Here is a 14,133-nt window from a genome sequence, read left to right as displayed (position 1 = left end):
TGCACCTGCTCTACAGTCTGTTTGCTGCAAAGTTAGCACCTTTTGGTAGAGCACATTATTCTGCATGGCTTCCTAAAAAAAAAAAAATCCCAATGGCCCATCATAAGGGAAGGCCTTAGGACTGGGTCCATTGATGGAGATCCTTAGCCAATCTGCTAGATGTTCGCCTTGACTTTATTCCTCCAACAGATCGCACACATATTAAACATAAAAAATCTAGTAGGCTAGGCCTACAGCAATAAAATCTAAATGATATCAACGAAATGTAACAATAACCAAAATGATTAGATAAGTAGGCGGAACAAAGGACTCTTTAAATAGTCTATTTTTGAATGCCCTGAAATGTCATACATTTTCCAAATCAAATAGGCCCTAGTCTTCTACTCCCCACTCTGTTTGTGGGTATCTAGAGTGGTTCAGAAGGACGTCAAAGTAGTAAAGCACATCCATGGAATCTTCAGAGAATCGGCCATGTAAAGCATCTATTAGATGTTTTTTCCAGTTCTCTGTTTCTCTCCACCTCTGCTCTACAAGATATATATTCCAGGAGAGTACTTACAGCACACTGCCCCCCCCCCCCCCCAATACACAGCACATTGTCTCATGACATATTGCACACTGCCCTCTCCCCACATACACAGCACACTATCCCATCTCCCTTGTCATCCCCCCCAACACACACACACCAAGACCCCTGGCAGTTGGGTTAGCCCCTTGAGCCGTGGATCTGCCCAAGGTTTCTTCCTTAGTAAGGGAGTTTTTCCTTGCCCCTGTTGCTCTTGGGATGCATGTGACCATAAACTTCCTTGTATCCTTGTATAGAGGGCAACTTAAGTAGTCAAGTCAACTTTATGTAGCGCATTTCATACACAGAGGTCATTCAATGTTCTTTACATAAACAAAAGCAAACAGGAATAGTTGATAAAAGCATAGAAGGGCAATAGTCAAAGAATAGTTTAAAAAGTAAAGAATAATAAGAAGAAAACATAAAACACACAAGGTGATAGTACATAAAAGCATAAAAGGGCAATAATTTAAAAGCATGTAATAATTAACAGAAATAAATAGAAACTATTAACATTTTAGCTAAAACACTTTCCCAGATTTAGAAATGTAAAAAGTAAGTGATCAGTTAGCAGAAAGCCTCTGAGAAAAGTTTGGTCTTAAGTCTAGATTTAAAACTGGCTACAGTTGGGGCCTTTTTGATGTCATCCGAAAGTTGGTTCCAGAGCTGAGCCCCATAGCAGCTAAAAGCTGCTTCACCATGTTTAGTTCTAACAGTAGGTTTTACTAACAGGTTTTTCACCTGGGACCTGAGAGGACGAGAAGGTGTGTACTGCTGAAGCATGTCTGATAGGTAATTTAGTCCCGTTCCATTTAGTGATTTATAAACAAGCAGAAGCGCTTTAAAGTCAATTCTGTGACTTACTGGAAGCTAATGCAGAGACTTAAGTATTGGAGTAATGTGGTCAATTCTTTTAGTTTTTGTGAGAGCCCTAGCTGCTGCATTTTGTATCATCTGAAGCTGTTTGATAGTCTTTTTTAGGAAGGCCTGTGAAAAGCCCATTGCAGTAGTCAACCCTACTGGAGATGAATGCGTGAATACGTTTTTGGGTTGGTATTGGGCTGTTAAAAAGCTGCCTGGTTATTGGCATTGGTCTCTGCATACTTGCAGGGTGTGACATATGCTGGGGTGAATATGGTGATGGGTATTCAGTAGTGCTGCCACTAACGACTAATTTTCTAACGACTAATCTTTCGACTAATTTTTCGATTAGTCGACTAATCTAAACGACTATTTTTTTTTACATCAAGTGTTTGTTATTTTGTTGTGTACGTTTTATTTTGAACTCAACTAAAGGGAAAACGTAAAATATATATCACCCTACTTTTGTTAGAAGCTGTATTACTGTAAGTAAACTGTTCAAAAACATTATGTATTAAAAAAAAACACCCATTTAAAATGCTACCTTCAGATCTACAGTAATGTCAGACCTTTAATAGACTTAGTTTGTATGCCAGTGTTGCCATCGACATAGACAACTTATTTGACCTGAGGCCCGGTCATGGCATACTTTGGGGTCATAGGGCCCACCTACATGAACCCACCCCCCATCAAATTATCATTATATCACATCACAATTATTATTGTTATGCTATATTGTTATACATGCACTTCAAAGCAGCCAGTGTTTAAAGTGCTAACATTGTTCACAAAGTTTGAAAACATGCACATCAGAGGACTGCTTTACTAATGTAAAATATAATTAGAATTGTTCCATTGCCTCTGCATGGTTGCATGATAAATACTTCTCAAAACAACAGCAATTATATGGGTGTCATCGTTTTGGGATGTTTCCCTCATGCAAGCATCATATACTGGTAGGCAAATGGAAAGAATATTTACATATTTAATTATGCCACAAGCTTTTGGACACGTTATTCAAATTTGACTATACAATACTCTAGATAGTGTATTATAGTCTGTGCTCTGTTTTTATGGAAGTTGCATAAATCCACATTGTTCTATTAAATGTAGTTTCATAATTAAATAGCTTTCCAATAGGTTGAGTTGGAGATTTGCTACCAACGTTATCAAGTGGTTTCAGTTTCTCTCGCACATTGAATGAACGCTCATACCACCATTTAATTGTATGCCTCTATGTTTGATGACACCAAATTAGCAAGTAATTAATACTGATTGCAGAAAAGTTTGTTTTCTTTTTCTGTCGGTCCGCGGTTCCTTGATCAATTGCGCAGCAAATTATCAGACTAAGCCCCGGGAATAATTTCACTCCGCGGCTCCGGACCAGCAATGTCCACGTTACGGCCGGTGCTGGTCCGCGCGGCCCATAGTTTGAGAAACGCTGGACTTTGAAAGGCGACAGGAGTTGAGGACTTTGCAAATGAGCCTAACATCAGCATGTTCAAAACAAGTAGGCTACAGGCACTTTGCGCGTCTTACCACATAGGTTACTTCACTTTATCAGTTGCTAAAAAAATATGCGTCGTGACTTATTGACCATGGGAAAAGAGGCGCACCTTGATTGTTGATATCACGGGCGGCGGCATGTTCGGTTTAAAGTTTTTTTGTATAAATGAATTACAGTAATGACACGCCGTTGCGTTGTCAACGTGAGATACTTCACTTCATTTATTTCAATTTCCACAATAGGCTACTATATTAGTCAGAGTCTGGACTAGCGTAACCTACTAGCTTAGCTCCCCCCACTTAGCTCTGCCTAATAATTAATTGCGCTGAAAGCAGGCTAAAAAAAATTGCCGTCGACTAATTTTCATGGTCGATTAGGTCGACTAAGTCGACTAATCGCGGCAGCACTAGTATTCAGGGGAGTTGGGGTGGGTTGTTGCTTTCACATGTTCAGTCTCCATTTGACTGCTTAGGTATTTCAGTTTCCCCAGTAATTCCAATGTTATCAGACACTGGTGTGTCAGCATGACTCTTCTTTCCTGATGGCGTCTCCGCAGCCTGGGTAGGTGATTTCTGCAGCACTCCAACATAGTGCATCTCCTCATGCTCATTTGTTCCAGTGGATGTGGCTGGGCATTGTTGAGCTGGCTGTTTATGTTCCTCCAAGGTCTTTATTTCAGTGGGGGCTGTTTATGTTCCTCCAAGGTCTTTATTTCAGTGGGGGCTACCGGGTGATTGTCAGTGGGCCCTACAGCAGGGGGGGTTCGGCATGGCTCTGTTTCAGCTTGTGCAGGTGTTTAAACTGAAAAGTCTTGTAAAAATACAAAGCTTCCCTTGCTTGGGAGTGGACCACTGATGAAAATTTGTATTCTAAGCTCATATAGGACAGAAAAAAGTTCTTTGAAATCTTCTCGGACATACAACTGCTCTTTGTAAATGTCATTTGCTCCTACATGCACAATGATGCGTTTGATTGTTTTATATTTTGACACCATTTCTGTAAGTCTGTTCTTTGTACACTGTTTTCCAAATGCATCAGTGTCTGAGACAATCATCCTTTCCCCATCTATATGTCTCACAGCAGAGTCGCCGATACAAGGGTTATGGGATGGACAGGTGCCAAGTGCTGTTCTTTGTCTGTGCACATCATTCTTGGAATCTGTTCCCTGGGAAGTTCCTCTCATGTCTCGAAGGCATTCAAATCTGTTTGATAATCTTAGGGGCTGTGGGTTTTCCTTTGGCCCCCAAGTCTTGTCTGATCTGGCTCCATTTCTAATACCAGGCATACATCTAGGAACATAGGAATTTACTGGTGTTGAGGTAGTTGCAGTTCCTTTTGTATTTCGTTTTCTAGCATGTTCTGTACTCATATTAGGCTTTAAGTCAATGCATTCATCCGCTCCATTAGTAGTGATATCAGCCTGTTTGGGTACATTCTCTGAATTCCCGGTTTGTGTTGCTCTACTCACTTCATGAGATGTCTCTCGTGGTTCATCCGTCTTTGATGGAAGGGCATCAATCCTTGATTCTAATGTAGAAATCCTCTGTTCAAGCTCAGTACATTTTCCACAGGATTTCTTGGGTCTTCCCATTTTGTTTTAATCCAACTTAAAGGTGACTTGCTGTTCAGTTTCCTGTCCACTTAACTCGCTCCTGTAAAGCTGTAAAGTCTTTTTTCAAAACTAACCACTAAACTAAAATATACTGGCTTCACTATCTTTGTTGACCAAACTTGTTAATAAAATAAAGAGAGAAAAAAGGAGTGAAAATTGCTAGAAAGGATAGGTTAAGCAGGAGCGATGTGAAAAGCGTCCTACTCGCTCGAGTAGGAGGAGCGAAACTTGTGTAGTGGTAGTAGTGATTGTGTTTTGATGTAGTCATAATATTAGGACAAGTTTAATCATGTCCCTGTCATTACTTGTTGCCAAGACATAAGGTTTGTCATGTGACCACATCATTCATCTCTTCTGTGTAGGTGTTGATGAACTAATGACTGTCATCAGTCCCTGCTGAGGAAATGGATTCTGGTGTGAGTGAGTGTGGCTGTGGGAGGCAATACAACATGAAGATTGCTTGCAGCTTCTCAAATCCGGCCTGGGCTTTAGACTGAAGGCAAGCCAGTGGTACAGGTAAGCAGGTAAGTGGTTGAGCATGCATATACAATAAACATGGTGGTGCAGCACGTCATGCTTCAGTTCAGTGTGCGGTGGCAACTCCGCAAGTGGGGGCGCCTTTGGAACAACAAATGGTGAACGTGACGTGCGTGGCTTCGAGTCAGATGGCATCCCTCTGGTTGGTGTTGGGAGGTATAGTGCATGTGTTCACAGCGCTTCACTTTTTCCACATTTCGTTATGTTACAGCCTTATTCCAAAATGGATTCAATTCATTTTTTCCCTCAAAATTCTACACACAATACCCCATAATAACAACATAAAGTTTTTTTTAAATGTTTGCATTTGTCAAATGTATGTACATTTATTAGAAATAAAAAACGAAAATATAATGTGTACATAAGTATTCACAGCCTTTGCTCAATACTTAGTTGTGGCACCTTTGGCAGCAATTACAGCATCAAATCTTTTGGAATATGAAGCCACAAGCTTGGCACACCTATCTTTGGTCAATTTCATCCATTCCTCTTTACAGAATCTCTCAAGCTCCATCATGTTGGATGGGGAGCGTCAGTCCACAGGCATTTTCAGATCCTTCCAGAGATGTTCATTGGGATTCTAGTCTGGGCTCTGGCTGGGCCACTCGAGGACGTTCACAGAGTTGTCCTGAAGCCGCCACTTCGATATCTTGGCTGTGTGCTTAGGGTTTTTTGTCCTGTTGAAAGGTGAGTCGTTGTCCCAGTCTGAGGTCAAGAGCGCTCTGGAGCAGGTTTTCTTCTAGGATGTCTCTGTACATTGCTGCATTCATCTTTCCCTCAATCCTGACTAGTCTCCCAGTTCCTGCCACTGAAAAACATCCCCACAGCATGATGCTGCCACCACCATGCTTCACTGCAGGGATGGTATTGTCCAGGTGATGAATGGAGCCTGGATTTCTCTAAACCGTAACGCTTGGCATTCACGGCTGAAGAGTTCGATCTTTGTCTCATCAGACCAGAGAATTTTGTCTGAGTCTTTCAGGTGCCTTTTGGCAAACTCCAGGCGGGCTGCCATGTGCCTTTTACTAAGGAGTGGCTTCCGTATGGCCACTCTACCACACAGGCTTGATTGGTGGAGTGCTGCAGCGATAGTCATCCTTCTAAAAGGTTCTCCTTTCTCCACAGAAGATCCCTGGAGCTCTGTCTGAGTGTCCATCGGGTTATTGGTCACCTCCCTAACTAAAGCCCTTCTCCCCCGATCACTCAGTTTAGAGGGACAACCAGCTCTAGGAAAAGTCCTGGTGGTTCCAAACTTCTTCCATTTACGGATGATGGAGGCCACTGTGCTCATTGGGACAGCAGAATTTTTTCTGTGCCTTGAGACAATCCTGTCTCGGAGGTCTACAGTCAATTCCTTCGACTTCATGCTTGTTTGACATGGACTTCTTCTTCTTCTTCTTCTTTCGGGTTAATGGCGGGTTACACCTACAAGCGCATACCGCCACCTACAAATCAACATATTGCCAATGCAGGTTATGGTGTCTCAGCAACAATAAATAAAAGGAGAAAGGAGAGGGGGAAAAAAAGAGGAAATAATAATCAGAATAGATATTCATATTCTTGCATATAGCCCTGCACTCTTGAGGAACCTGATCAGTTCCGCTGGCCTTTCTCCAGATCCCAGAACTGCAGCTAGATTAAAGCCTGAGCATCCGGCTCTCTGTAGTTGATCTTTCCACTGCTCCCTGTGACACTGGTACCTAGGGCAAACAAGCAATACATGCTGCACCGTCTCCTCTTGGTCTGGACACCACAAACAGTATCCTGTCTCTGCTCTACCAACCCTACACTGAGTGCTGTTCAGTAGAGCTGGAATCCACAAGAAACACACAGAGCCGCCTCTCTGCTCCAGCCTATATAGGCATAAGTACACTTCATTTAGTAGATCCATTCTACAGGATCTATAGGACTGTATGCTACCCAACACTGCTGCAGAGTCAGTGCAAATTAGCACCTTGTCTTGCCCTGTCTCTTCAATTTGACATGCACTGATAACTGTGGGACCTTATATAAACAGGTGAGTGCCTTTCCAAATCATGTCCAATCAACTGAATTTACCACAGGTGGACTCCAATTAAGCTGTAGAAATATCTCAAGGATGATCAGTGTAAACAGAATGCACCTGATCTCATTTTTGAGCTTGATCGCTAAGTTGTTTGACATGCACTGTTAACTGTGGGACCTTATATAAAGAGGTGAGTGCCTTTCCAAATCATGTCCAATCAACTGAATTTACCACAGGTGGACTCCAATTAAGCTGTAGAAACATCTCAAGGATTATCAGTGAAAACAATGCACCTGAGCTCAATTTTGAGCTTGATTGCAAAGGCTGTGAATACTTATGAACAAGTAATTTCTTTTGTTTGTAAACAAACTTTTTAAAGTTGTCATTATGGAGTATTATGTGTAGAATTTTGAGGAAAAATATATTTAATCCATTCTGGAATAAGGCTGTAAAATAAAATGTGGAAAAAGTGAAGCGCTGTGAATACTTTCCATATGCACTGTCCTTTTTCTGGAGGCGTCTGAAGATGATCCCTCAAGAAAATCCAATCGAAGATGGTCCCTCAACTTTTTCAGGTGGGTTCTGCTCAAATCGAAGATGGTACCTCAACTTTTTCAGGTGGGTTCTGCTCCAGGTTGTCTTCACACACACACACACACACACCAGTAGAGTTTTTTTCTTGAGTGAATGTAGTTGTTAGTTTACAAATGGACTGATCTTCACCTGAAATTGGAAGCATAATTTTGTGTTGCATTTACAGTTAAGAACAAAATTATTCATACCCCTGGGAAATATTGATTTAATGTTGATTTCCTCTTGACCAATATGTTTGTTCTGACTGAAAATGCCACTGCCAGATGCCAAAAGAGTGTGAAAGAAAGATGTAAAGAGTTTTCATATTTTTTTTACTTTTTTATGAAATATGGCATGTCCAGAATTATTCATACCCCTTTTAAATAATCAATGGAAACATTTTTATTTGCATTCATAGCCCTCAAAATGGTTCTGAATGTCTGTGTTCAGAGTGTGCCAGCAAATTATAGCCCTTCCCTAGCTGACCTTTAGAGCACCTACACCAGCGTGTAGCTCTGCTCCGTTACTCCTAGCTGACCAAGGGAACACCTACACCAGTGTGTAGCTCTGCTCCGTCCCTTGGAATCCTCTCTAATAATTCTACTGCTCACCACTTTTCTTGCCGTTAGTTACAGTATTCCATTGCTTCCGGCTTTCTCCATTGCACTTTGTAGTGCTAAATTGGTGCATATTGCTATTCCTGGTTTACTCAAACTCAATTATCACAACTCATGTAAATATAGGCCTATGCATCATCCCGGGCTGTAAGGCCCGTGTCATCACTAGAATACTATGTCTCTATTGTATTTTCGCTTATAGGCTAAATGTAATTCGCTCATTTAGAATTGCTTGATGGGTGTTGGCTAACGTGCCGTGGTTCTTATTAGCACTTCTAGCCGACCAGCGGAGCACAGTGCCACAGCACAGGTCTTTATGTATTTAAAGGTTGTATCAGCAATGGCGGGGTAAGGTTCCTTCTGTTGATGTTCAAACAAAACATGTAACCCATTTATCACGTCAATAAGTATATTTTAAGACCATGCGTACATGCTATTAGTAATGTCTATAGCATATTTTGATTCTTATCTGCAATGCACATATTGTACCCACATTGGTTTCAAGTGCAACTCATATCTACCAACGCATTGGAATTGGTATAAACCGTTACTCATTTTAGGTTATATCGCAGCAAATAACGGTCTACCACTTGTCTAGGGATCTTGCCAAACAAGCAGAACCATAGATAGTGAAATTGGGATGTCATCATGATTCACTCATAAATTGTTCAATCACGAGCCATGAGCACCTGCAACTGCACCAGTTTTTCTCTATGCCCACTGTACTGACCCCGAGCTCTGCAACTGCAAGCCGTATTCCGCTGCACTGACGAGCTCTGCAACTGCAAGCCGTATTCCACTGCACTGACGAGCTCTGCAACTGCAAGCTGTACTCCCCAGCGCTGACCCCGAGCTCTGCGGCTCATCGTGTTAGTTAACCCTCGAGTCGACCCATTCTTTTAGGATTGGTGCAGCCACCACAGCGGTAAATGACAGTGTTCCAAGTCAGGCTGCCTAAACTCAACAGTCTTCATTTTCCCACTGAACGCATACCTCCACATTAAATTTTAACCGCTTATTGCAGACCTTGACTGGTAAACTGAGCAACACTTTTTAACTCTAGCTCACTCGTGGTTGCAGCCTTAGCAATTCCTGAGACATGCATCTCTTGCAAGCAATGTGGATACTCTTAACCTGATAACATGGGCATTAAAGTAAAAATAAACTGCTAGCACAGCCTTAACACAAAGGTGCCACATGCAGTGTGAATCAGGTGTAATTCTCTTGTCTGAAAAAATTGTCTGCCAGGGGTAGAACTCTGATCCCTACAAGTTAGGAGTCCATGCTCATAGTTGAGCAAGGCATCATTTCACAAGAATCAGTAACTATACCTTTTAGCTAGATAACCAGACCAGGGGAAAGGGCACAAAGCTCATGAAGGTTATCCAGCCCCATCATCACTCTTCAAAGCAAATATCAATGGTGAGTTTTTGGTGTGTTTTTACTACTTTTAGCATGTCTTTCTTTATATGGCTTGCTACTTTATTTATTTATTTATTTATTTATTTATTTATTTATTTAGCTAGCTCATATTGAAATAATGAGAGTACAATAATTAAAATGCAATGGTAAAGTGATTTCCTATCCAGTAAAAAAAACTGTAACAATGGAGCATGCACCAGTAAATGATATGCTATGGGAAATGTATTAGTTAATGGAGCTAGTTATGCAATGGAGATTACCATAAAAGATAACTATGCAATACCAGTGCAAGAATAACAATTCCAATGTATGATTGTTTGCAAATAGAAAAAACAGATTTGCATTAGATATAAAATATGTGCATGATGGAGGACCTTTGCATGTTGGTGATCGATATAAAATATGTGCATGATGGAGGAATTTTGTGCATGTTGGTGATGAGTGCTATTGGTGTTGTGCATGTTAATCCATTGTTGATTGTTTCTCAGGCAGGTGCAATGTTTTGCTACCCAAAACAAAGCCTGCAATGCAACGGTGGAGTTCTGGAATCGTCATTTGGTCCATCTAGGTTGTCTGTTTTGGGTCTCAATGCATGTCTGTATACATAATTGAACAAATTAGTAGTGTTGTGCAATAATGGTTGTGTTCATTTATTATTGATGTATGTTCCTGTAGTGCTTGCCAAAAGCTGATGTTGCATGTCCCAACAAGAGAACGCTACATGAGAAGGAAAGTAAGTAATGGTCTGTGATCAATCAACTGGGTTCACTAGCTAAGGCCAGTAACGGAATGCAACCTGGCAGGCAACTCTAGTGGTTATGATGGAGTCTACCAGCTTCTGTGTAAGAATGTATTAAGTCTGGGGGGTATTCCAAGTATGTGGTCTAGTGACAAACCTGGCTAAGTTAACTCGTAAGTGCTAAACCTAATAGAAGAGCTGCATGACTTCATTCTCCAAACAAAACAATGCCACAGGGCTCGTTGTAGGAGGTTTACCACTTACTCTGAGTTAACTTACCCAGTAACTTACTACGTACTTGGAATACCCCCCTGGCCTTTCTTTTTGTGTTTGCATAATTAAGACAAACCAAACACGAAACATTCAAACCAAACACGAGACATTCAAACCAAACACGAAACATTAAAACCAAACACGACACATTAAAACCAAACACGAAGCATTAAGTAAAATGTAGATATATTACTTCTGCTTTACATTGCGCATCACTATGGTAGGCACACGTATAGCTTTCTCCCAGTTCTTCTCGTCTGTGTGCCGCATGCAAGTGTAAGTTGTTTCCAAAGCTGTAGTAGCATATAGACCTGGGAAGTAGGCTTGCAGTACACAGTCTTTTGACTGAAGACCAAACATTTAAATATGATGTGTTTTTTTATAATTATTATTTTTTATCAGGGCTCCTGCAGCAAAGTTCTGTTTGTCAGTCCTGGAGAAGTCATGAGTTTTGTGGACTTTGCATGATGAGAAATGTCAAATTGCACTAACGGTGTTTGACATGTCATGGAGTCAGTGACCGTGTGGAGGAGGCCCAGATATGTTAGTGTGATGGTGGAAATGTGTTTTTAGCGTGTGTGTGAGTGAGCGCGAGTTTTTGTTTTGTTGTCAATGACTATGGGTGGGAGACCTTAAGTAGGCCCAGACATGTTAATGTTAAAGGTGGAAGTGTGTGTGAGTGGGACATTTTGAGTTGGGTGGGAAACTTTAAGTAGGCTCTGATTTGTGAATGTGATGGTGGAAATGTGTTTTGTGTGCACGAGGTCACGGTGAGGTGCAGTTCCTCTCATGATGTCATGAGGCGAAAAGGGAGACGAAAGGGAAGTGGAACAAACCCTTCGCCATGGCAACAGACCCCTTGTGAAGACAGCCAGACAACAAAGACTGGAAATGTTTTGTTTGTGTTTTTGTTTTTCACACAGATGAGTGAAGGAGGTTATGATGAAACCGTAGGAACGGACCATGGCACAGACCCTCATCATGGATTCACCGCTAGTGAAGACACTGGGTCGCAAAGATGGAGCTGAATCGATGCTGTTGACGAGATATGGTCCCTGCGAGTCATTCTGTCCTGTCGTTGATACTGCAGCACTGTTTTTGTTTGTAAATGTGTTAGGCAGATGCACCCTACCTAAACCATGGTAATTGTGTAGTCATCATAAATTACACTATGCCCCCTTATCAGTTTGTGCACTTTCCAGGCAGAAGAAATAATGACATTAAGAATTCAACAAGTCATTGCATTTTGTCCTATGAAATCTGTTGTCAGTATATTTTATGTTGGTATTTTTTGTGTGGAGATGTGAAACAATCTTAACTGAAAAACTTTTAAACATTTTTGTGTTTCTCTTGTATGAATGTATTCTTGTTTGTACCATGACTGATATTTGTGTAAGTGTGTTAACAATGACATTGTTGTGGTGTGTGTCTATTTTTTCTAACTGGCAGTGATGCTTTCTCTTGTATGAATGTATTATTCTTGTTTGTACCATGATTGCTATTTGTGTAAGTGTGTTAACAATTATATTGTTGTGGTGTGTGTCTTCATTTTTTGCTAACTGGCAGTGATTATTTTGTGTACAATGGTAGCAATATTCCAGTCATGCACGTTAGTCTGTTGTCACATGCTATTTTGAGTTGTGTTAAGGAACTTTGGCAAATCCTTGTGGCTGTACACTTACTGGCACAACAGTAGTATCTGCATGCTGTTTATATTTAGGCAATAACTGGATATGTGCAGACATTCTTAAATGTAATCTATCTGTAGTTAAATTGCCCAGTGCAAGAAGGATTCTGTTCAGAGTAAGTCATAACCACCTTGGTTTGGTTACATGGCAATTATGTTGATCTATTTTGTTAGTTAAATTTCAGGGACTAAGGCTTAATACAGGTATTGACTAGTGTGTACGGTTTGTGTGATTTATAAATATGTTATATTGACTACTTAAATTGGAAAACAAGTGGTCTGTCAAGGTATGTTAAGAGCTATATACAGGCCAGATAGTGATGATGTATCATCTGGTAGCGAATATGAGTGATGCAATGATAGATACTTTATTTAGCCCCAGGGGAAATTCAAGGATACACAAAGATAGTGTGAATACTTAGTTTGGTTCCAAAACGCAATAACCTTTTTAATTTATATATATTCTAATATGTTTCCAAATATTTTTAAGGCCAACTGTAATTGGGTGTTATGTGATGTATTTATGCTCATTCAAAACAACTAATTTGATACTTGAAATACAGATATAGCGTTTTGGAACTATACTCTTTATTTGCAGATTGATGTCAGCAGTTAAGGAAATTAGTAATATTGCAACTTATTGAATGATTGGTTTGGTCTGGCGTGTGTTAAATCTTACATGAGGTAAGTTGGGAAAAGGGCGCCATCTGGTGGTTTGTGTGTGCAGAAGAGGAAGGAGCAACGTTCAATCAAACATCCGGCCGTACCGATGGTAAGGAACGTCACGTTTGGAAACCACACATCATTGGATTGTGTATATGTAACAGATCTCCGTGAATGTTAAAGGTATGAAGGTAAGACGTGCCTCTAGAGAAATAGTCTCATGTAAGCATGGTCCAATGACGAACGGACCTCGCGGGTACTACCCATAATGCAAAGCGCCGCGAGTCTCGAGTGGATATTTGCAACGTGGAAAGGCATTACGTGAAATAAAAGAATGCCAACGGCTGGTAAGTTATTTAGGGTGGGTTATATATAGTGTCTGAGGACACTGCTGCCCCGAAATTCAGTGTAGTTAGAATATTTGTGTCAGAAAACGGGACGAAATGGAACGCCGTCACGCACGTGACCGTTGCCATGGCGGGTATAAATACACCCGGAACATGTTCTAAGTTCGTGCTCGCTTCGGCAGCACATATACTAAAATTGGAACGATACAGAGAAGATTAGCATGGCCCCTGCGCAAGGATGACACGCAAATTCGTGAAGCGTTCCATATTTTTAATATTTTGACAGTTATGAACAATAAAAGCAGCGAAAAAACTAAATTTTGGTGAAATCACATTTTCAATACACCAAACAACCACCAGAGGGCGCACTTCACCACATCCTTTCATTACTAGTCATTGCAATACACCAAAACACCACAGTGAAATCACATTCTTCTCTGTAGAAATACACCAAACTGCAGTGAAATTACATTCTTCTCTGTGGAAATACACCAAACAGCCGCCAGGGGGCGCACTTTACCACATCATTTCATTACTAGTCATTGCAGTACACTAAAATACCACAGTAAAATCATTCTTCTCTGTAGAAATATACCAAACTGCAGTGAAATAACATTCTTCTCTGTGGAAATACACCAAATAGCCACCAGAGGGCGCACTTTACCACATCATTTCATTACTAGTCATTGCAGTACACCAAAATACCACAGTAAAATCATTCTTCT

The 14,133-nt window shown here is 40.8% G+C and overlaps 1 non-coding gene across 1 annotated transcript; it reads left to right on the top strand.

The window, feature by feature from the left end:
• Positions 1 to 13,574: 13,574 nt before the first annotated feature.
• Positions 13,575 to 13,681, top strand: LOC143135763 (U6 spliceosomal RNA). Its single transcript, XR_012989195.1, has one exon. It is a non-coding gene; the product is annotated as a U6 spliceosomal RNA (small nuclear RNA).
• Positions 13,682 to 14,133: the final 452 nt, after the last annotated feature.

The sequence above is a fragment of the Alosa pseudoharengus genome, unplaced genomic scaffold, assembly GCF_046254945.1.
Source record: "Alosa pseudoharengus isolate Yale_2024_CS ecotype anadromous, Long Island Sound unplaced genomic scaffold, YU_APseudo_1.1 YU_APseudo_1.1_scf_2, whole genome shotgun sequence".
Classification (NCBI taxonomy): domain Eukaryota; kingdom Metazoa; phylum Chordata; class Actinopteri; order Clupeiformes; family Clupeidae; genus Alosa; species Alosa pseudoharengus.
The sequence above is the reverse complement of the archived record's forward strand: the minus strand, read 5'-3'. Positions and strand labels throughout refer to the sequence as shown.